This window comes from Chlorocebus sabaeus, chromosome 15 (genome assembly GCF_047675955.1).
Source record: "Chlorocebus sabaeus isolate Y175 chromosome 15, mChlSab1.0.hap1, whole genome shotgun sequence".
Classification (NCBI taxonomy): Eukaryota; Metazoa; Chordata; class Mammalia; order Primates; family Cercopithecidae; genus Chlorocebus; species Chlorocebus sabaeus.
In genome coordinates, this window is record NC_132918.1 from 39,090,967 (window position 1) to 39,116,692 (window position 25,726).

General features: G+C 38.0%; 1 long non-coding RNA gene across 1 annotated transcript in view; it reads left to right on the forward strand.

Annotated features, from left to right (window-relative positions):
• The first annotated feature begins 2,972 nt into the window (after nucleotides 1–2,972).
• LOC140713539 (uncharacterized) overlaps nucleotides 2,973–25,726 on the forward strand; it is a 183,396-nt gene continuing 160,642 nt past the window's right edge. Inside the window, exon 1 of the long non-coding RNA XR_012095652.1 lies at nucleotides 2,973–3,207. This is a non-coding gene — a long non-coding RNA (uncharacterized lncRNA). The remainder of the gene's footprint in view (nucleotides 3,208–25,726) is intronic.

Below are 25,726 nucleotides of genomic sequence, written 5' to 3' on the forward strand. Positions count from 1 at the left end.
GCCAAGTGAACTTCTTGAATCTCAGTCGATTTTATTTTATAACTGGAAAGTACCGGGACCACCCTGAAAAAACAGATGATAATTTGCCTTTAAAGAAAAAAAGATTTATTAAATAAATATTGATTTCCAGGAGAAAAGCTCAAGGCACAGATGTCCACACCCAGTGACTAGCTAATCTACTTTAAATGCCAAAGATGAATACAAAAAAAAAAAAAAAAGTTGAAAAAGAAGCTACAACTTTTATCTGCAAATTGACAGGTATATGAAATACTTTGACCAAATTTTAGTTGCCTAGAGCTTAGGCTCCAATTGCTTTACTTCTTTGGTTTTAAATGTTTAATGAATTTTTCATTAAAATATTTTAATATAAACTGCTATTTAAATAATTCTTTTTAGTGTTCTCATTCCCCTTTCCCTATGACTAATGATTGAGGAAATAGTCATTTTCACTCAAATATTATTTGAAGCTAGTTGCCTCCTTTACCTCAAAAATTAGCATTAACACTGCTGACTATTCACACTTTTTTCTTGTCATTTTTCGTTAAGAACATTTAGCCTGTGAAGGCACAAGATAAAATGTAAGATGATCTGTGGTGTTTGTACTTCAAGTTGATGTGTAATCTTTTCAAATGTTTTAATGTTAATATGTAAATAAATCATTCCCTGCATACATTTACTAATTTATACCAGAATATTTTAGAATTTTCATCTATGAAGCTGATTTGTTTATGCAGTGTTGTGAAATTGATATTAATATACTAATGAGTAAGACCTAGTATGTATTGACTGATTGCTCCTGTTAGTAAATTTTATATTTGGGGAAAATAGAGTCAGGTGAAATATGTTTTAATAATAAGGTTGAGAGTTGTTTTCAGAAAATTAAAAGAACATTATCCAAAGATTTACTTACAAAACGCCATATTATCCAGACGTCATGTCCATATATACTATAGAGATATGAAAGTTATTCCCTTTACTCCCTAATAATGAAGGACCCCTCAGTAACTATGTGGTTGGTTATCTTTCTAAAGGGTTGAGTGGCAAGCATTGTCACTGAATGCGGACTTCATTTTTCTCACTTTGCTTTTGATGATAAGATGCCTTTTAAAGGAAATACTATTCAAAATTTGAGACAGAGTAAAATTATTAAGTCTGGTCTTCCAAATCATGTTGCCTCTATGAAAATATAGAGTCACAGGACTCCTGGCCCTGTGCTTTTATGAGTCATAGGATTTCTACGGTGAAAAATAAAAGATGAATAAACTTAAGATCTGAGAAAAATAAAAAGAACCCCTTCAATACCATGCTATGTCATAACCAGCCTATTTTTTATACGTGTGTGTGTGTTTATAAAGAAAATTTTTCAAAAAATTATTTTGTCACATCTTCAGAGCTTCTTGGGTTTGAAAAAAATTAGATTAGAGGAAGTAACTGGCAAGTTAGGCATTAGAAACCGAAGCCTGCCAGTGCCAGACCAGGCATGGTGACTCACCCCTGTAATCCCAGCACTTTGGGCAAAAGTGAAAGGATCATTTGAGGTCAGGAGTTTGAGACCAGCCTAGACAACACAGCAAGACCTTGTATCTATAAAATGTTAAATGAAAAAATATTGCCAGGTGTGGTGGTGCACGCCTGTAATGCTAGCTATTCAGGAGGCTGAAGTAGGAGAATTGTTTCAGGAGTTTGAGGCTGCAGTGACCTATGGTCATGCCACTGCACTCCAGTCTGGTTGACACAACAAAACCCTATCTCTTAATTTAAAAAAAAAAAAATCAAAACCTGCCAGATGATGCCTATGATTTCAATGAAAATGACAACAGGAGTAACCTTAATGATGCAGAATCAATACAGTCCTGACTTACCAAGTGCTCTTGTATCCACTTTGCTTTAACAGAGCAAATTTTTATGAATGAATCCAGATGGCTACTCCAGTTGCCTTTCCAGCATATGCACGAAGGTGAGAGAGATTTTTTCTCATATGATATTCTACTTTCTAGTTGGTGACAAATATTTTGCCCCTTGAGTTGAATTTTAAAAATCTTTCCCTTGGCCGGGTGCAGTGGCTTACGCCTGTAATCCTAGCACTTTGGGAGGCCGAGGTGGGCAGATTGCCTGAGATCAGGAGTTCAAGACCAGCCTGGGCAACACGGTGAAACCCCATTTCTACTAAAATACAAAAAAATTAGCCAGGTGTGGGAGCATACACCGATAGTCCCAGCTACTTGGGAGGCTGAAGCAGGAGAATTGTGAGACTCCATTTCCAAAAAAAAAAAACATTCATTTCCCTTTCTGGATCAGAGCACAAATGATACAATTAAAAAAAAAAAAAAAAAAAACCTTGGTTTTCTTTCTTGTCTGTTTGCACAAACCTGCTTTCAACCTCATGATTATTTCTTCCAATTGAGATCTGATTGGCAAAGCCACAGACTAAACCACCTAGTCTCTCCCTTTGATACTCTCATGTTTTAGTTAGACAATATCACAAAAAGAAGGGACCTTAAGATCACTTTGTCCAACCCCTCATTTTTAAGGCAGTGAAACAGGAGCAGAGAGGTGAAGGGTCCTGCTCAAGTAACATGGCTAAGTAGTAACAGGTTTGGTTTAGATGTAGCAGAGGGGCTCTTTCTTATACATTCTTTGGGTTGCACAGCTTCTTCCTTTTCTTTAACTGTTTATTATATAAATGTTGTTTAAAAGTGGCCATTTTTTCCTTTTCTAACTGAATAATATAAACATGATATGTTAGGCTGATATCACTGGTGGTGTTGCCTGCCTGTCACATACACTCCCTTCCTTTCTTGGGCAAGGAATGGGGTAAGGAATTATCCATTACTTTCAGTGTCCACAAAAGTAAGAAATGACGGACACTTGCTTTTGCAGATTTTGCAGTACCTAGGATAAAAGCATATAACCTGCCAGGAAATCCACTCTGGAGCAAGTGATGCAAAGATAGAGGGACAAAGGAGATTTTTGTCCCAGTGCAAGTAGAAGAGACAAGAGTTCCAGAGTCTGAACAGTGCTGGTGACAGCACTAATGACGGACAATGTCTGGGGTTGGTAAGGGCAATATCTGGTATTCTGCAGTGTGGTCATAATGCCCATCCCAGTGTTTCCTGAGGAATAATTTTGGCCGTGTTCCTGGTACTCAGCCTTTCTTGGTTCCTGCTCATTTTCTTAGTCTAACATTCCAGCTTTTCTGGAAATTCTGTGAGTATACAATAAACTTTGACAATTCCTTTTGGATTTAACTCATCTGAAGTTAGTTTTGGTTATACTCAATGAAAAATTTTGGTCGAAGTTACATGGCTCAAATAAATAAAACAGACTTCGCTTTCTGGGTCTGGGAATAACCAGTGAACATCTTTCTGAGCATCAGTTTCTCATGCATAAAATTTCGGAAAGAAAACCTGAGGGAGGTTAGCTGAATCACTTCTTCTTTCTTCGCAGAGTCAGATTCTATAAGAAAATGTTAGAACATGGAAAAATTTGCCCTGTTCTCTTCTCCTCAAGCCCCCAAAATATTTGTCTTCTGATAAAATACAAGGAGAAAGAAGAGGCAATAAAAGCAGAAAAGGAAAAGAAAAAAAGGCCAAATAAATTCTTATTTTGTTTTGATAGAAGCCCATGAAATATAGCAAGTTGGTTTCAATTTTCTGAAGCTTTGCACGATCAATTAGTTAATCTTAATCACTGCCTATGGAATTCAAACACACAGAATTCCAAAATTTTACACAATCTCATTCATTAAAATAAAGGCAGAAGCCGGGTGTAGGTAGAGTGATATTTTTATGAAGCATAAGCCTTGTAATTTTCCAACATCTGTGGGGAGTTAAAAAACAATCACTACAATTGCTTCAGTTGCTCTGAAGCTAGTAATATGTGAGTCATGTTTAGGTGCTTTCTGGGCCCTACAAAAATCATCAGATAGATTTTCAAATGTGTTTGCAGAAAGAGCCGCACCTCTTTTTTTCTGGGCATGGAAAAACCATGTAACATAGGCTCTCAAAGAAGCCAGCATTGTAAGCAGCAGGCACATAGTTTATTTTTAGAGACTGGGCTACCATTAGCACATATTTGGACACTTTTTAGTCTGACTCAAATACACAAGAAACACTTTACTAATCATTTATAGAGCAAGTTCTCTGTCTCCACCCTATCCAGAATATAAAATATAAAGATTCTAATAATAGAAGTACACTTAATAAATGTATTGATGGGTGTTTCTCTTTCAACACGATTAATTTGCCCTTAGCAGTATCTAGTTAATGAGGTCTTAAATTGTCAGAATAAATAGGTATGCTCTGCTCTAACTTCAACACTAGGCCATGGCAGACATGGCTCTTCAGCTACCTAAGTTTACTTTCAACCATTTTCCTACCCATGCAGTGTCCCTTTAGTGAGAATGGGTCCTGGACTTCAGCTGTCTGTTTCCTCTGGGAGAGGCTAGCTATCTTGCTGCACTAATGATTCCTCCTTTGTTGGAAGCTGACTCTATACTAATAAAGAACTGCTGGCAAACAACTGTAATTAAGAAATTTAAGCTGGAGAGTATTAGGATGAGGCAGCGTAATTCCTTGTTACCTTTGAGCATTTTTGAAAGGCATGAGGTACTTTTTGTTTCTGGTTAAAACCGAAGAAAACACTGAATCAAGTCTAGCCTTCCACATAATTAAAAAAGGTGTATATTTGGACAGGCTTTATTCTTAGTAGTTACTTCATTTAGATCCTTACTTTTAAAATGTTTCTAATAGGGAAAAAATACTTTCATTCAACTTTTCAAACTAAGAAGTAAAATGACCATATCCCTGAGAGATGGTACATTTATTTAAATTTAAGTTTTACATACATTTAAGGTATACATGACTTGTATCTTTTTATTTTCTGAAGGTGAGTTAGGATAAAAAGAAAAGAGGTAAAAGAAAAGAACATTGAGACAAAAGTTAAAAAAAAGAAAAAAATCTCAGGGGTCTGGCAGGAAGCATGATTCATCCATAAAAAACCATGAGGCAAACAAGTCTTTCATGAGGGAGCTGTGAGCTGCCTTGAGGCTTATCCACTAGCCACACAGAGGCTGGAGCTGTAACTTTTGTTTTAATGGGGGTTTCTTGGTCAGGCTTAGCTTGACATCCAAAAAATACATCGGGGAAATCTTGGCAAATAGAAATTCCCGTAGTAGGACATTTTGTTTATGGTCTCTCTTTACTTCTGGTATGTGAATTCCTGGAGGGTAGGGTGTTATTCACTACTAGATCCCTAGCACCTGAAAAGTACCTGGGACCTGAAACAGACTGAAAAGGACAGTTATAGGAAGGGAGGGAGAGAGGGAAGGACGAAGGGAAGGAGGGGAACAGAGAAGGAACGGTGTTCCATTGAGACCCCTGGGGGAAGAAAATCTGGGGTATGTGGCTTTCAGTAGTTCAATGAGCACATAGCTGTCTTTCAGCCTCCACCTGTGGTGTGTACAGATTCATAGCACCCCAAGGGCACATGGTTATGAGATCGCCAAAGCAACATCCTCTAGGTTGACAAAGTTTATCCCGACGTGCTCACTCGCTCCAAAGCTCTCTCTGACTTTTAACTTACCTCCCACTACTTAATTTCTCCTTCTTGAATTGCTTCGATATTTCTGCATCTCTCATCATGCTGCACTTTGACTTGTATTTGGCTGCTGGTTCTCAACTGAGGTCTTACCTTTATTCCTGAAATTTACCACAGGGTCTGCAACTGGCCTTTAAGCACCAAGTCTGGACAAAATCTGTGACTACCTGGTGTTTCAGGTTGAGTAGCAAACATTTAATCTCAAGTATTCCCCAAATCTGGTCACTGCTTGACCTTGCCAAGTCCTGTGTTCACAATGTGGTCGAAACTTGTGGGTGAGATTGAGTCTTCAAGGGAAAGAACTAAAGAATTCACCCATGAGAAGCTAGCAACAGCACAGACTGACTAAAGAGGAAGAGAGTGGAAAGAAAGGGTTCGTGGAATCTGGGAGCACAGAAAGGGGAATGGGAGTGAAAAAGCTCTAAATATTTGAAGTCTGACCCTAGATTTGTCCTGTTGTGAGTGCTGACTGTACCAGCCTGTAATACATTTAGAAAGATGCACAATTGTGCAAACAAAGCAAATTGCAAACCAGTTTTAGTAATTTCTCAATGAAGGGATTACCCTGTAATGCTCTGCGAACCTCCTATTTTGCAAGCCCAAAGGGAAAATCGTTTCTTCTAGACACATCTATTATTGCTTGTCCTACCCACAGCTAGCAATAAGGGAAGCTGCCCTTGCCTTCAAGTCCCTGCTGAACACCAAAACCATGCTCAATGTCCTCATTCATAAAATACGGTCAAAAGAGTGTCTGCCTCATACATTGTCATTGGGATTAAATGAATCAAGTCTAGAGTGTTTAGGAGATTGTCTGGTACATAGTAAGCATCTAAGAAGTGTTAGCAATGATATTAACAGTAATGATAAGAGATGACATGATGGTGATTTTGATGGTATTAACACATTGGCTGTGCCTGATTGGACAAGGAATGCTTTTATCTAAAGGCTACCAATCCAGAATCTGCATGTTGTCTTACAATTCCTGTGGCTGGTTGCAAAAGATGAGCTAGGCCAGAGTCCTCTAAAAATCAGTAAATTGTGGCCAAAAAAAGTTATAGGCTGGGATCAACATCGTGTGGCATTGTGAAGGTTAAAATTAGGAGGCAAAAAGTAATTGAAAGATGGGTGAGTAAAAAAGAAGAGACATTGTAAAAATAATAATAATAACAACAAAGAAACAGAGACACTTAGTGAGAGAGCCCAGAGTACCCAGTCAGCCCCTGCCTATATTTTAATCCTGCTAGTCCCGCTACCAGTTTCTTAAAGTTCTCCTAGATTCCAACCATAACACTCAGCTTTTAGTTTTAAATTCATCTGGGCTTGAATATTCTTTGTTTCTTGAGCCTAAAGAATCCTGACTAGATTAAAAAATACTTTTTATAGCACAATTAATCATACTACAAGAATGAGTCAGATATCATCTGGCTGCAAGTCTTCCTTTCAACGATGGTTTACAAATTTTAAAGCATAGCAATTATTACAAACACTGATGAACAGATTTAGCTCTGTATGAACATCGGAATTTCCATGGATAGGCATCCTATGCAACTTTATTCTCTAGGCCATTATAAAGAGATTCTTAAATGTCAGTGATATGAGCCAGTAACTGAAGTAGCAGAGGAAAGTCAGGGAGTGCAAACTCAAATGTCTATAGGAAAAATTCATTCATATATTGGGTGTAATACAATACAGTATGGTAGGAATTTTGCCAAAATAAAGAAGTCTGCCATTCTGCACCCCTCCCCAAAACAGAAATTTCTCTTAAGATCAGTCTTCTGTTGATGGGTGGAAATATGTTCCCAGCTAAAAAAGCCAAAAACGTAGATTTTTAAAATTGAAAATCTTTTGATTTTTAAATGTTAGAAACTAATTTAATTTTTTCTAATAAAATATATGACCCCCAAAAAATGTATCTACAGAACAAACTTTATCTGAGGCTGCCAGTTTCTGCCCTCCGATATAATACCATGGGAAATAGTCTATGGTAAAGAACCAGATGGTACACAACTTATCATATTTCCTAAGTCCACATTCTACTCTGGTTATACCGTAAAAAGACAAGAGAGAGGAGACTTTGAGACTTTTTGTTAGAGGGAAATAAAAAATGCACATCAATCTTTGTCCAAAAGATTCAAAAACAGTCTTAACATTATGATCACAAAATTGTGGATTCTGGTGATTAATAATGCATACATATATTGGGATAAAGTCATGTGGAGTCCTCCAGGACACTTGCATGTCATTTTGCAGTTGTCCTCCCCATCATTTACATTTCCTCAACAATATCTAGGAAATCATAATATGCAGGTAATTTTCAAAACTTTAAAAGAAATTCTAAAAGATTAGGATTAAACCCTTGGCTTTGGAGTTGTATTTAAGCATACTCTTTGATGATGGAAAGAAAATAGTTTAAGTGATGTACATGTGTATTTTAGTAGCCCTAGCATAATGTGTTCTAGCTGTTATTTTTTTTTTTTTTAATTCATGACTAATCGAATTAATTGAAATAGGATTGACTAGATTTGGTTTGGTTTTGATGAAGCCCAAAATGTTCTTTAAAGAGAAACTTCACCAGACACGGGGCACGACTTTCAAATCATAATCCAGTGACAGTCTTCTTTGTATCTACTGCAATTGTCCTCATTTATTTTCAAAGGACTACTTAGACACCTCTGTGAAATGTCAATCTATTATATTCCACCTTTTGCTCTAAGTTCTTCAAATCTAAAGTAAAGTGTTTTTAATGGAGCGATTACCTTCCTTCTACATCCTCTCACTCAAAACTTGTGCATCTAATGCCGGAGACAAAAAGATGAGAGTTTCAGTCACTGCTATTTAAGAACTCTGGATTTTGTAGGAAAAGGTGCTTATTACTCCTGGTGTTAGCCCCACCATCTAAAAAGCTTAGAAGTCGAGCAGGCGTGGTGGCTCATGCCTGTAATCCTAGCATTTTGGGAAGCCAGGTGGGCATATCACCTGAGGTCAGGAGTTCAAGACCAGCCTGGCCAGCATGGTGAAACCCCATCTCTACTAAAAATACAAAAATTAGCCAGGCATGGTGGTAGTCCCAGCTACTTGGGAGGCTGAGGCAGAAGAATTGCTTGAACCCGGAAGGTGGAAATTGCGGAGAGCCGAGATCATGCCACTGTACTCCAGCATGGATGACACAGTGACACTCCGTCTCAAAAAAAGAAAAAAAAAAAAAGCTTAGAAGTCATCACTCCTATCCTTAAATAACAAAAAGTTGAACAAACTAAGAATCAGCAACTATTCTTAGACCTATCAAAGAATTAAAGTTGCAGAGCAACCGGCCACTGAAATCTGGACAGGCAGTAGGAGGCAAAATAATGGCTGAAGAGAAATCCAAGTCATAATCCTTGGATTCTATGAATATGCTACATGACAAAGAAAGGAGGAATTAAGGTAGTAGATGGAACTATGGTTGCTAATCAACTGGTATTTAAAGAGGGAGATTATCCTGCATTATTAGTTGGATCCAATATAATTATAAGGGTCTTCACATTTGGAAGAGGGCAGCAGAAGAGAACTATTGTGACAGCAGTTTGAAAAGTCCTTGGCCTTATATTAATGCATGGAAAACACAAGAAAATGAATTCTCCCCTAGAGCACCCAGAAGGAACAAAGCCGTGCTGACTAATTGATTTTAGCCTGGTGTAAACGATTTCAGACTTCTGAGTTTCAGAACTTTAAGATAATATATTTGTGTTGTTTTAAGACACCAAGTTTGTAGTAATTTGCTATAGTGGCAGTAGAAAAATAATACATACGTGAATCCAGAGAGTCACAGTGGAGCAACTTATCTGGAGCAGAAGCCATTAGCATGATAAGCTGGCAGAAAAACTAAAGTATTAATTTTAACAAATTCCTAGAGATTGAGTATGGATTATTTGAGAGCAAAAACCTCCTAGAGGTCACAATCTTAGAGAGGTTTCAACAATTTCATGAATTTTTTTTACCTCTGGGAACCCCTCCAGGTTCTCATGGTAAATATTCATGAAAGTTTCCCTTGCGGCACTAGCAGGGGAAAGAAAAACTAGTCAATGTAAAATATACTCACAGCCTCCTCCATAATGGACTACTTTGCAGAGAAAAGGACTTTACCTGAGCCTTATCCAAACTGGAAAAGAGCATTCCTCCCACTTTAGTTCCCTCTAGTGTTTCTGCTGCAACTAAGAGAGTACAAAAACTATACAACAGGAGAAATGCTTGTGAAAGTCACAGCCCACGGACACAGGCTGACTAAAAGAGTGAGATTTCGTCCTAAGTATATAGAAGGCATCCCCTCACCGACATTTTACCACCACACTGGCAGGACTGCAATATAGTAACAGTGGATTACATTGGAAAGAGCTGCAAGATGCAGACTCTGTGAGGAGGAGTACTTAGGGAATCCTGAAGTCCAGAGAGAAGACAAAAGCAAGGAGACTAGAAGAACATGAAGCCTCTGGCACCCATAGCTACAGCTCTGATTAAACACAGCCTAGATTCCAGTCAGATTAATGTAACTCCTGACAGTAAAGCACAATTCAGCTCAGTTATAATTACCCCATGCAACATGTTTGACTTTCAGCAGAAACTGCAAAATGTACAAAAAGGCAAAACACGTGTGTACACATGTGTGCACACAACTCACACACACAGAGTCTGAAGAGACAAAGCAAGGATAAGACCCAGACTCAAATGTAACACAGATGTTTGAATTTCAGACCGAAAATGTAAAATACCTATGATCAAAATGTTAAGAGTTCTATATTTGTTAGCTAGGGCTGCCATAACGAAGTACCATAGACTGGGTGGTTTAAATAAGGGAATTTTATTTTGCTCTGGAGGTTAGAAGACCAGGATCAAGGTGCCTTCAAGTTTTTCTTTTTCTTAGGCCTGTCGCCATGACTCGCAGATGGCCACCTTCTTGCTGTGTCCTCATGTGATTTTTTTCCTCTGTCTGTGTACATCCTTGGTATCTCTGTGTGTTTGAGTTTCCTCTTCTTATAAGGACACTAGTCAGAAAGCGAGAGATAAAACTGTCTGTATTCACAAATGATGTAATTTTCTATTTTAAAATATCATTGAAATGACAATAGATTCCCGTAACTGATAAGTGTATATAGAAGGGTCACAGGATAGATGGTTGAAAGTCAGTTGATTTCCTATATACCAGCAATAAACAACTAAATTTTGAAATTAGAAAAATAATCAATACCATTTACAGTAGCTCAACTACATAGATATAAATCTAATCTAATATATATAGAAAATACATGTAGGAAATGACAAAACATCAATAAATGAGATAAAGAAGACTTAAATACATGGAGAAAGATGTGTTATATGTATATACAAAACACATATATATTTCTTACTCTACAATCAGCATTCAAATTCCTAGGTATTTACCCAACTTGTTTGAACAAACTTAAGTGCACTCAAAAATGTGCACATGGTTGTTTATGAAAGAGAAACTCGTTACTCTATATTTGTTTCTACAGATGAGTAAAATTTGAACCATCTACAGTAGTCCCCCCTTATTCCTTGTTTCATTTTTTATTGTTTCAGTTACTCATGGTCAACTGTGGTCCGAAAATATGAGCCATTTTATTATATTTTGTATGTAACTCGATGTGAACAATTGGGGGAAGTATTGGTTTAGGCCAGTGGTTCTTAAAAAGTCCCAGAACCAGTAGCATCGTCATCTGGCAACCTACTAGAACATCAAGTTATTGGAACTCACCCAGAGCTACTGAATCAGAAACTCTGGGGATAGGCCCAGAAACGTGTGTTGACAAGACTTCCAGGCGACTCTGATCAGCGAACATGTGAACAGTAGGAGGTTTCAGCAAAAGGAAAGCTCAGGATAGATACCTTGCACCAACATGGGCTATCTTTTGATGTGAAGGTGTATAGACATGTTTTTATGCTTCCCTGGGGGTGCTGAAGAAGGCTGATGAGATCCAAGAACCAGCAGGCCTGGAATGGCTCACAATGTTGAGGAATAAATGTGCCAAGAGCAGAAACTCAAGACCAAGTAATCTCTTAAACTAGGGGCTGGTGGAGGAGAGCATGACTGAGACTCAAGGTGTATTAGTTTGTCCTCACACTGCTCATAAAGACACACTCGAGGCTGGGTAATTTATAAAGGAAAGAGCTTCAATGGACTGACAGTTCAGCATGGCTGGGGAGCCTCACAATCATGGCGGAAGGCAAAGGAGAAGCAAAGGGACGCCTTACATAGCGGCAGGCGAAAGAGCTTGTGCAGGAAATCCCCCATTTATAAAACCATCAGATTTCATGAGACTTATTCACTACCACGAGAACAGTATGAGTGAAACTGTCCTCATGATTCAATTATCTCCATCTGATACCACCTTTGACACGTGGGCTTTGTTACAATTCAAAGTGAGATTTGGGTGGAGACCCAGCCAAACCATATCACAAGGGGTTGGTAGCATCGGAAAGCAACAAGGAGGGGCCAAAGCAACAACATGGTGGACCAGTCAGACACCTTATCTAGCAAAGAGCCAGCACGCAGCGCTGGCCCAGCAAGCTTTCTGGTCTACTCAGGTGTTCTCCTGTGAGACAGAAAGCGAAGAAGACAAACAGCACTTACAAAGATGTTGAAACTTACACCCTCCGAATATTTATAAAAAAATCAACTATTTTCAACTGCTTAATTTAGAAGATGAAGTAACTCTCATACTCTCTTCCTACCCAAACCCTGACCAGCTAAGAGTTCATATATAAGCTACAGATACATTTTTAAAAAGAAAAGAGAAACAATTTTACAAATCTGTATTGAGTGCATATATTTCAACACAGCGACATAAATCTACCTGACTCATTTCATCATTTGCTTATTTAGAAACTATTTCAGAATAAAATATTATTATTTCAGATTCCCTTGTCAGATAGTCTGGAAAATGTGAAGACTACTTAGGGTTTTGAAACATTCACTTTGAAGTCGTCAGAAATGTTGCAGTGACAATTTAAAACCACTTGAGGGCAGTAAAAGCACATTTCTTGACTGTACATTGCAGATGATTTAACCATAACCTCCAAAATTAAAAGACTTGGCCAAAATACCTTATCTGCATTTCTAACTTTGTCTAGAGTTATGCCCCCACCCCCATGTGCCAGGTTTATATTCCTAGAGTTTCTCAAATGTAAGTAGAACAAGAAAAAAATTTAAAGCACACATTCTGTTTTTGGTTTCTTTCATCAACAATATTTTTGCTGTGGCTTACAATTGATGTAATTCAGATTACATCAATTAAGTCAAAAGTTCAACTTCTTTACCTCAAATACTTTTTTAGGTTCATGTAAGTGTATTTCAACATCAATTCATGTATGTGAGCATGAATGTTTGTGTGTAGATATGTGTGTGTTTACCCAGAGAGATTTGAGTATATAAATAAAAATAGTTGTATCCTTACAGTGAATGAGAAGAACTCTTTTGGACACATTTAGGTACTTTACTCTTTCCCATCACAGCCCTGCAAATCCACTATCTCAGCATCTTCTTCATCACCACCTTGAAAAAAATCTTGGGCAAGTCCCATAATTTCTCAGAAATTAAAAGAAGAAAGGTTTTCTAGTTACCTTTTCCCCCTAAATTGTTTCATTTCAATAATTAATTCACCTATCTATGTGTAATAAATTAAATTGCTAACTTCACCTAAAGTTAAACTTCTTCCCTTTATTTTGCCTGCTTCCCTCTGGAAGTCTGCAGTGGGGAGAAGTGGTGAGGTGGTTACACATGTCCTGGTCCATGTCCCCAAAAAGTTTCTACTCTTCTTCCCACCAGGCTGCTTCTGACTTGAGGGTTCAGGAAAAGAAGAGGGAAGAAGTAAAGAGCAGGCGGTGTTTTCTTTCACTAATACCTCTGCAATCTGACATTCATCTGGCGAGTTGGGCGGCACTGTGGCAGTAGTTCAAATCTGCCCATTTCTCTTGTGGTCATTTTTGAGGACTTTTGTGAGCTGTGTGACTGCACAACCAGGTCAGGGCCAACTTCGTGGGTGTGAGCCCCATGTAGAATCTTGGGACCACAGGCCTAGAGGGGTCCCGGGCTTGGTTTAATGCTCTGTTGTTGCCTCTTGGCATTTTTTAAATAATTTTTGATCAAGAGACCCTGCATTTTCATTTTTCATTGGGCTCCAGAGATTATGCAGCTGGGTTTGACTCAACCCCTCCAACAGCAGCTTTACGGCAGGACAGTGCCTCTTTTTCAGCTGATGATTTATAATCTCCCTCTGCCTCTCAGGTCAGATTTTGCCTCTGGCAGATAGCCCCTTGGACAGAGTCCCATGAATAAAGATCACACACCAATCTCTCTGCTTAGGTTTTTTGCTCCAGAAAAGCAAGGACTTGTTGGGAGTACAGCTATTATAAACTTCTCTGCTGGAGTCAGAAGTCATCTCAGCCAACTCTCTCCAGTCATTTTCTCCAGTCCTCTCACTGGGCCTGAGTGAGGCGGAGCATCATATCTTCCTCCTCCAGATAACTGTCAACAAACCAATTCTTTCCCTAACTCCCTGGCATCTTCAGACTTAACTCTTTTGTACCCATAAGGTGGGTGAGAAGCTAATGGTCAAAACTTCAGTTTTGGGCCTCTCCTATTTTAGGTCTGTACAGGGAGTTTAGCCTCACGGAAGTTGCAAGTTCTTGCTCTCTTTGTTTTGCTCTCAGCCTTTAGGAAACTCTATAGAAATGGAGACAGAAAGAGTCTCAGTATAATGTCCAACCACATCATTTATAGGGAAAACTTTTACTCAGCATTAGAAATTTTGAAGTTTAAATATTGATTTGAAGAACATTTTAAATATCCTAAATTCTCTTAAGATATTAATATCTTCATTAATAGAAGGGATCAATTCAACAAATATTTTGAGCATCTCCTTTGTGCAGGAATCAGTAATAAGTTGAGCTAATACGCAAATTAGCAAGAGCCTCCGCCTTCTTGGGGAGTTCACAGTTAGAAACTGAAAATGCAAAGACAATTTTCTAAAGATAAGTAATAATAAAGTGATGTACAAATGCAATAAGATCACAGGGAAGAGAGCAAATAAAACTCTGGAAAAAAAAAAAAAAAGAGAACATTTCACCAGAACTAAAATTAGATTTGGATTTTAAAAAGATAAGAAGATGGTGGGCAAAATGTGGATAATAATTTCAAAGCTAGAGACAGTAATTTGTTCAAAGGCTATTGCAATAATCCAGGTAATATAATAAGGGCCCAAACTAAATCAGGGTCTCTTGGGGAAAAAGAAAAGAAGCCTATGTAGGTGGTAGAAATGAGAGAAATTATTGACCAATTAAATGAGAAAGAAAAAGGAACTGAAAAATAATTCTAGGAAAAAAACAATCTCAAAATACCATCTTGGAGAAGATGGAGTATTAAATATAAATAAATAGAGGATGAAAATGTATCATTTTTGTATATAGGTACATGTTAATTCATTTTAATTCAATTATCAAACAGTAGAAATATGCTTTTTTAAATTGAGCATTTGTTTTATATAATATAGCCAATGTTGGATGTGGTAACTAGCCTGCTCTTTGCAAAATCTTATTGTTTAAATTTCCAAGAACATCGTGTAGACAGGTAAGTCGATTTTAGCAAAATCCAAACAAGGAAACTACATTATGTCCAAAACTGTAATATAGTTTGTGCAAAAGTAATTTAATTAAGTTCAAAAAATGTTTACTGTATGCTGTGTGAGTTGCTGGTGGGAATGTAAATGATGCAACTACTTTGAATGACTTTTGGAAAGTTTTCAATAAAGAAAAATATATACTTATCCTATTTCAGCAGAAATGAGAACACGTGTCGGCTAAAAGATCAGTGTTTACTGAAGCTTTATTCACAATAACCAAAAACTAGATTGGATGATAAACCAGATCATGAACAATGCATTGTTTGTTAGCATACAATGTGTATTAGCCTGTTCTCACATTGCCATGAAGAACTACCTGAGCCTGGGTAATTTATGAAGAGAAGAGGTTTGATTGACTCCCAGTTCCACAGGCTTAACAGGAAGCATAACTGGGAGGCCTCAGGAAACTTAGAATCATGACAGAAGGCAAAGGGAAACAAGCACCTTCTTCCCCTGGGAGCAAGAGAGTGAGAGAGCAAGGGGGCAACTGCCACACACTTTAAAACCATCAGATCTCATGAGAACTCACTATCATGAGAACATCATGAGGGAAACCGCCATCATGATTCGGTCACCTCACACCAGGTTCCTCCCCTGACACATGGGGATGACAATTCAAGATGAGATTTGGGTGGGGACACAGAGCCAAACAATACCACAATGGATCACTATATAAGAACAAAGTGAACAAACTGTTACATGTGACAACATGGACATGAACATCATAGATATGATGCTGTGTGAATGAGATTTAGGCACAAAAGTGTAAAGACTATATAATAGAACCTTCAATATGAGGTTCAAGAACAAGTAACACTAATAAATGATGTATTGATTTTCTATTGCTGTAGTAACAAATTAAATGTAGTGATTTTAAACAATACAGTTTTATAGTCTCACAGTTTAAAGGGACTAGAAGTCTGGCAACAGCTTACCTGGGTCCTCTGCTTAAGGTCTCACATGAGTGCAATCAAGATATCAGCCAGGATGTTTTCTCTTATTCAGGATTGATTAGGACAGAATCCTCTTCCAAACTCATTCAGAGTGTTGGCAGAATTCATTTCCTTTGGTTGTAGAAATGAAGGCTCTGGCTTCATGTTGGCTGGTGGCTAGTGGCCACCATCAGTTCTTAGATCCTGCTCACAATTTTTTTTTTTTTTTCAAGACGAAGTCTGGCTCTGTCGCCCAGGCTGGAGTGCAGTGGCACAATCTCGGCTCACTGCAACCTCCAGACCCCGGGTTCAAGTGATTCTCCTGTCTCAGCCTCCCAAGTAGCTAGGATTACAGGCATGTGCCACCAAGCCCGGCTAATATTTGTATTCTTAGTAGAGATGGGGTTTCATCATGTTGGCCAGGCTGGTCTCGAACTCTTGACCTTGTAACCCACCCACCTCGGCCTCCCAGAGTGCTGGGATTACAGGCATGAGATATCGCACCTGGCCCCTGCTCACGGTTTTTAAGTACTATCTGCATTTCCTTCCCAAGCTGGCTTTTTCACTTTGGCCACCTACTTCATCAACCCAGTAAGGAAAGACTTTAGAATAAGATCAAGACAGTTTTATATAGCATAACATAATGGAAGAAAAGTCCCCTCAGCTTTGCTGTACTAGGTTAAAAAGCAGTCACGTGTTGCTCCTATACTTCAGTAGAGGTTATTACACAAATTTGAACACAACAAAGTGGCGATCATGAGTGGTTACCTTAGAATCTGCCTGAAACAGATGATGATGAGAGAATATGATTAAGAGTTCCCTCTTTTTAGGAGTTGTGTATAAATTTGGAAGGGGCATCAGGGAACTGGTATGGTAGAAATAGTTCATATCTTCCTCTGAGAAGTGGTTAGGGATTATATACATATTTAAAAAATAATAGTACACATGTATACACTTTGCTATATGTAAAGTCATACGTCATTAAAAATAATAAAAATTGACTATTAGGAGTGCTTTTGGTTCTACTAGAATTATAAGAGAAACTGTATTGATGATTGTTAATCATAATATACTATTAGAGAAAGATATGTGGTATGTAGGTAGAGAGATAGATGGACAGGTAATTGGTAGGCAAGTAGAGAGAGCGAGTGAGACAGAGAGAGAGAGAGAGAGAGAGAGAGAGCTCAATCTATCTACCTACCAATTCTGATAGAACCCAACTTCTGTGCTGTCACCACTTTTTAAAATTTTCACCTAGATGCCTCAAACTCCATATAGCCTGCTGAACATATTACGGAGCCCCCAGGATTGCTCTCCTTTCCTATATTACCCCTGCTGACTAATGGCTTCACCATCTACTCAACCATACAAGCTGGAACCAAGGAAAACTTCTTTACTTGCCTATTATCAGACTCCATCCACACACTTCCACTCCATTTACCCATCCAAGAAGTCTCCAAGCTTTATTCATTGCAAAGACTAAGTATTTCTGGGCTCTGCTATCATCAATTGGCCACGCAGGAAGCTCACAGTTGAATATATACTAAAGGGCAATCATAAAATAGAACAACAATGAAAAAATGAGAGGATGTTGTGTAGAAAATGTACAGAGAAAATACTTTGGCATTTGTTTACAGGCAAACAAATCTGAGTGAAAAAAGACAATAGATGATTATCTCTGTAGTCCCAGCTCCTCAGGAGGCTGAGGCAGGAGAATTGCTTGAATCCAGGAGGTGGAGGTCGCAATGAGCCGAGATTGCACCACTGCACTGCAGCCTGAGTGACAGAGTGAGGCTCCATCTCAAAAAAAATAGTCAGAGTGGGTGGCAAACTTCTTGGATTTTCTAACAAAGGCTATAAAACTAGAACTTCCTGGGAATCTTCCTTCAAAACTATTCTAAAAGCTTACACCCAATCAACAAGAACAAGAGCATTTATTTGAAATGAATTTTAGTAATATGAGCAGTCCATAGGAGACATAATGGAGAGATATATACTTGTTATTAAAAGATTATGATTAACCAGTTTCTTGCATATTAATTTTTCCTCTTTATTGGTGATTTATTCTTAGTCCTAGATCCAAGTATCCCATTCATAGAAATAGTTTTGGCTTTTTATTTGACTAATCCCTTCATCCTCATCACCACTTTATAACAGGGGATACATAATTTCCCTTGGTTAATCGGGTGTCAGAGTCATGATTAGACCTAAATTTGACCTCAAATTCGGGACTCATATATTCCAACTACTTATTACAGTGAGTCAGACCTTTCATAAAATAATCACTCCTTTCCTTTCCAGACTCATCTGTCATCATTAGTCTACATGTCTCACTGCTCCCCTCCAAATCGAAGTACTGAGATAATTCAGAATTTTCAAAAATTATCATGGATATTTATTCAGAGTGAGCCAAACTGTTAGGTTTGAGGGCACAGTCCACATACTGCCATGTATGCACAAGACTGCTGACACAGTTTTAAAGGAGCTAGGGTCCAACTACAAAGTTAGTGTGAAGAGTCCATACAAGACCACCCTCATTTCTGACATCAAATACAAGTTCTGGAGGTTCTCCAAACCATTCTAAGTTTTGAAAAGTTACTGGAAGTTCTCACAAAACTCACTGAAAGCTATGATACTAGTGGTTTATTACAGGGAAAGGGGACAGATAAAGATCAAGTAAAGGAAGAGGTGCATAGGGCAGTGTCTGGAAGAATTCCAAACATCAAGTTTTGGTTTTACTCAGGATGCATATTTCATTATCAATTTTGATAGCATGCATGGAATACTGCCAATCAGGGAAGCTCACCAGAGCTCTGCTGCCCAGAGTTTTTATTGAGGCTTCATTCTGCAGGCATGCTTGTCGATTGCCCATGTAGTTGATCTCAGTCTCTGAGTTGACTGATACCATGCGCCCAAAGTCCCTATCCTAAATCATACGATTGGTCCTTCTGATGTAGCCAGCTTCTGCTGTAAGACTATGGAAATCAACTTCTATCCTCAAGAAAAACACTCCTTTCAGCTACAACATAGATTATCTCCCAAAACCCAGGCCTGTTTTAGGGCAAGGCCAAATTCTTTACTACACATTAATCCTGCTTGTTTGTTTTTGGACATAGAGTATTATTCTCTTTGTGTATCTGGGAAATATTCATTGTTCCTTTGTGACTCAGTTCAAGTGACAGCTACATCATGAGGCATTCCCTGTAAAACCTTTCTACGTCTTTCCCATATACAGTTAAATCTCCCTTTTTCTCTGCTCTCTTTAGTGTCTTTTCAATACCTCTGCTATAGCTTGTATAGCACATTTTATTATAATTTTTACTTCTTCCCTCTCTATAATGTGATCCACTAGTAGTCAGAGACTTAACAAGTATTTATCTACTTATCACCAATGTCTGCAAGCATTGCTTACACAGAACCAGTGCTCATGAATAGCATGCCAGGCAGCATGGAAACATGAGATGGCACAAAGAGCTCTTGCTACCACCATGATGTTGGGTGAATATCCAAATTCCTTCTACAGGAGAAGCCAACTTTTTTCTCATGATGCACTTCTCATTGTTGTCCTGCCTGCAGTGGGTTGATCCAGTGGGCTTCAACTCTTCTGCCTGGAGAATAAGGTCTTTGGAGGAGCATTCATGACATCATGGTGTTATAATAGTATGTTTCTCACCTTTACCCAAAGTAAAGGGTACACTGGAACTACCCTTAAGGAGAGGCTAATACTTTCTTTCTCCTCTTCCTTGCTAATGGAGAAGAAAATGGGAACTCTTGTTGCCCTCATTTGGACCATTGAGTCATGAGTTTCATGTAAATTTTGGGAGTTTGTGGGTAGGGAGTGGGGTTGCAGAGCTGCTTGTGTGAAGCTTCCTGATTGACAAATGGTTTTTAAGAACCTCTTGATAGCCCCATCCCTTGTCTCTGGGTCTCTGGCTCCAGCATATACGCAAGATGAAATCCCAACTGATATGCTTTCAGACATGGGATTCCATTTTACCTATCAAGTATTTTATGCTTATTTGAAACTAAATTCTATAGGCTTTGTCACAGGGCATATTTAATTTTTTTCTATATAATTGCTGTGATAAATCGACATAAAAGTTGGCTGACAAACTCCTTATAGCTTCTCCTGCAACTTAGGAGAAGCAGCCTACAGACAGTCATGGATGGGCATAAGGCTCTGGTAATTCCATTAAGAGACGAAAAGGGAATCTAGTAGCAACACTCTTAGTGACATTGGATGCCTTGACTTGAAAACCTACTGCACTTTCTGCCTCCTAGGAGAGTTCCCATATGATTAATAAACTTGTTAAGTCTCTTTGGCATGGGCCACCTATGGAATGATAGCAGCTTTTGATCTCCAACAAGTTTATAATCTGTGGAGATTAATTGATAAAAATATTTCCAGATTGACTAAAAATAAAATAAAATTCCTTTGGCTGGAAGGAAAACAAGTGGAAAATTTCAGATTGGAATTATCTGGCACAGAAATTATAAACTGATTTATAACTTGGAGAAAGTTGTCCAGATTTTGTCTCTCTGATTCTAAACACAGGAAAGTCAATGCATACTGATTATGGAGTGTAATGACTGAGTCATTCCCAGATATACTGATTTGCTGGAAAATATTTTTCTCTGGGAAAATAGTCACATTTTGTGTGAACATTAGCTGCTGTATCCTGCCTTATGATTGATTCTGGCATGTTTCCTTCCTAGAGGAAATTATTATGCCTCACTCTCAGCACAATGGAGCAGTATTTCTGAGCAAGACCAACTGCTTCTATAACTAGTGCCTTGGGCATGACGACACTATATCATATACCATTAATTGGTGATCATTTCTTCCATGCTCAGAACAAGGTTCTCATACTTTTAGGGAAGATGTAGATACACTTTGCTAGAATGCTTACCTTTCTCACTCCACTCTGATCCATACCTCCAAATCTGTCCCAAAGGCCCTATTATCAGTCCTTCATTTCCACTTGGAAGGAGGCTAGACTTGAAGTTGCATAATCCTCAGTTGCTGTTAGTACAATCTCTGGTGGAAGTACTAGATTATCAATCATGTCTCTGCCCACCCCAACTATGTGAGGCTCATTCAATCATCATCCCAAATAGAGTTTACTACTTCCCTTAAGAGGGTATCAGTGGTCTGAGGGTGATACCTGCCTAACAGAGCATTTGCCTTCTCTGGCTAAACCTTGGCCAGCAACAACTCTCATAGCCAGCGAAACCTGTAGTACTGTCCCACCCAATTTAGAACAGTTGGGACATAAATAAGAAGTAAGAGTGTTGTTACTGGTCAACTCTTAAAAAGGTCTTTCAAACACATACACCTTAAATTTATTCATGTAGCCCACCTCTTCTATGAAAAGTCTACTTTGTGAATAAGAGGTTGAGCTTTTAGTCATGGACTAGCAAATGCCAGCATTTCCATTCTCCAATTATTAGATTTAAAAAAATATATTGCCACTCTTTGAACTTCTGGCCACCATCCATGTGTGATGTGCGATGGTTAGGAAAGTCAACGGAATTCAAATTGAGATGTTTGATTAAGACAAACATGTTTAATCTCACTAAATATTAGAGTCTCCTGGGGAAGCCTTAAAAGGAAAATCAATTACTTGAATTGGAATTTCTGAATTAAAAAAAAAAATACCTCAACAGGTTGTTCTAATAGTCAGCTAAGGGGGAGAACACCTGGTTGAGGGTTTAGACTACCTACTCCAAGCTTCCCTGGAGGTGGTAGGGTCACTCCTCTCTCTCCCACAGTCACTGTGGGCATCTTTGAACACATGGGAGGGAGCTTTGTGCTAATCAAATGCTTACAAGTCACATGAATAAGGATCCAGGTGTAATCTTTCACTGACAACATGAAACACAAGCTAAACTTTCAAAGCATCTTTACTTCTCTAAATCTCCTGAAAGAGGCCAGCAGATAAGGACAACAGTTCCTCTGATGAGAAACTATATCTACTATATAATTAACAGAGGAATAAGCACAGGCACAACAGAACTAACACTTCTTAGGGAACATAGTCAATTCTGACTCACTGAGATAGTCTAACACTATAAGGATTTAGTTTTTGTGTTTTTTTTCTCCAAAGTCTTTCCTAATACAATCACATTATCTAAATATCCTAACACTTGTAAATGCTACCACAAATCAGTAAATAGTATCTGGAGAAACTCCAATCCACTGTTTTAGGATAGAAATAAATTATTCTGAACAAATGAGTACTAAATTCTTCTTACCTGTTCTGGCTTCATAATAGCCATTCTTTAAAACTAACAGTGACTACTGTCTCTACTAGAAAGCCCAGGGCATACTAACAACAAGGTATATTGGTCAGACTTACACCATTTGTTTAGTATATAATAGTCAACATCCATTTTTTTTTCTATATTTTCCAAGAGTCATTTGGACTCCAAAAGTCGGTTCTGTGATGATTACAAGGTCTTTCATATGGTATCATGATTTTTTAACCATACTTTATTAATGATCTAGTGTCTTATAATTGTATTTAATACTATTATTTTTTCCAACAACCCATCCCAGTCTTAGAGACTATTGCATCCTTGTCAGGTAGATCCCTATTTTGTCTCCTTCTAATGTACAATTCTAAGGAGTTATTGGAGTCAAAATTGTCTAAACTCAGCTTTCAGACTGCTTCCATTTGAAATTACTAGTTGGGACATGTTGGAAATTACATCTTTGGGTAAATCTTCTGACATCTGTCAGTCTCCACAATCATGTGGATAATTATGGTCATATTCAGTTATTAGAAAAACTTCACTGAAAATTCTAATTCAAAGCCTTTTCTGCCTTAAGATTATACCCTCCTTTCTCTTCTGCTCTCAGATTCCTCTAAAGTCAGATTGTAGAGAGATAGGATTAAAAGAAAGAAGAAACGATCTTTTACTTAACTCATCTTGCTGTAGTCCCTGGTCTTAGATGTCATGTAGGTAACAAGCCTCCTAACAGTGGCCTGCATGGACAACAAGTATGAGTTCCTTGGAGGACCTGTAGGAAGTCTCCTTGATGCTGAGTTGTCTGGGTCTTGTGTTTTCAAGCAGACGTTTTTGAGCCACTCGGCAGCTCCAACTTGCTCCTATGATCATCTTAATGAGGTGATGGGTCTCTGGACTGAGGACTAGTAAAATGGTTCAAGCCTAATTCCCCTTGATCAATGAAAAACTCACATCTCTTTGCCAGGCTAATAAAAGTTGCATTGCTTTCACTTCCTATATCTGATATAGCTGATATGGACTAATCTAGCAAGTTTTTAATCTTCTCAGTCTTCAGGGTAAGAAACAGTTTGAGTCACTACATTTACATATACATTCAAACTTCTAGAGATTTATGTCTGGTCCCCTAAGAACTCTCTTATTTTGCTATATCCTTTAGATTGACATCTTCTTTGCTGAGTACATAGCAGAAAATTTTTGTCATGGGATCATCTTTATTTAATCTTCAAGAACTTCCTTTGAGAGTGAAACTAATTAATTGCCCTATTATTGGTCTGGTATTAAACCCTCATTCTATTCTATCTGCTGTGGCTAAAGAGATGGATTGTGTGATAGCTTATCTGTTCAGGCTGCTACCATAAAATACCTTAGACAGAATAATTTATAAACAACAGAAATATATTGCTCATAGTTCTAGAGTCTGGGAAGCTCAAAATTAAGATTCTGTGTCCCGTGAAGTCTCATGTTTTATACATTATGCCAATGGCAAAAGAGGCTAGAGGCATCCTCCACCTTCTTTTTATAAGAACATCAATTTTATCCTAATCACTTCATAAAGGCCCTACTTCTTAATAGTACCACACTGAGTATTAGGTTGCAAAATAAGAATTTTGAAAGAAAATCTACATTCAGAACATAGCATGTGGTCCTTGTTCACTTAGGAGTTTATCTGGGAGCAGAATCTCTAATTACAGGGCATGGGCAGATTTGTCAAGGGTGAGTGAGGCAGAGTGGAAGAGAGTGATTTCATGTCCACTGTACTTCCAAAGTCTAATTCTTCAAAATATAGACATCCTGGGTAGAAGAGAAAAAAACAAGAAATTTAGATACCTAAAGGGATTAGATTTTTAATAAGACCTGGTTATTATAAATTCTTTACCAGCCTTACTAACTCATCTAACAAGACAAGTAAAATTAGTGTAAAGATACTGATTAGATTTTCTAAAGTGATAACAATTAAAGGAAAGATGGAAGTTTCTTACAGTAATTAACATTTACAGGCAGTTAAAAAAATTATCCTGCTACTAGATGAAAGGATTTTGTTTTATATTTTAAAGGTCTATATATATAGTAAAAAATAGACCCTATGCTCTTTTAATAGGTTTTTGGATTTTACCTAATATACTCTATGTGAGTCTCTGTAACTTACAACCAATGACCCCAGACTAAAATATGAATCATTATAGCCTTAAGTAGATCTTCAGACAACCACATCTTTTTATTTTACCAATCAATATGTAACAGCAGTGAGGGAATACCTGGATTAATGAGACCAGTTTCCAGGGGGTTAAAGATGAACATCTTAAGATGCAAAATGTAGGAAAAACACAAGGTTTATGTGTTAATCATCCCAACAGCAAATAAAATAAAATCTGTGCATTGACCCACACTGGACTTAGGAACATTCTAAAGAAGTTAGTAATATGAGGGGCATGTCTCACTTTCAGTCATGTATTATTGCTATTATATGTATTACAGCCCACATAATGCTTTGCATGTATTACCTTCTTTGTGAAACTGTGAAGCTCTAAGGATGTGGTTCCTAATTCCTCTCCATATCTTCTCTTCCATCAGCATGAAGTCTTGTATTTAGTATGTTTTTAATAGATTATTTGTTGAATGAATCAAAACGATAGGGGAATAGGATTAACTTGACTCTTACGGAAGATTCTGGCATTCAGGGATACCATATTTAAAAACAAAAGGAAGATTCCTTGAAAGAATAGACTCCCTGGGATGGCATGTTATAGACAGAGTAGTGGTTCTCAACTAGAACCAGTTTTATCCCAGGGGAAATTTGGCAATATCTGAAGACATTTCTCATCACAACTGGAGTTAGGAGGTCTCCCTAGCATGTAGTGAGTAGAGGCCAGGGACACTGCTAAATATATAACAATGTCCAGAATATCCTCCAGCCCAGCAATAAAGAATTATCTGACCCAAAGCATCAATAGTACCAGGGTGACAAATACTAGAGTTTTTTATGCTCAGACTTTTTCTTGCTGAGTGAAGCAGGAAGAAAACCTCTGGACTTCAGTTGTTAACACCAACAGCTGGAGCCAGAGGCTTCTAATTGTCCTGCTATAGAAATCTTCCTCTTATTTCTTTTAGTTATAGAACATCCTGAGTTTTAGCTGGAGCCTTGGCTACCAATTAGAGACTCTATGTCTCATTTTCACTTGCAGTCAGGATTGACGGTGGCACTAAATCCTAGCAAATGGAAAGGAGTGGAATGGATATGTGCTTCATGTGGTTAAAAGAGGAGGCCTTTTGCAC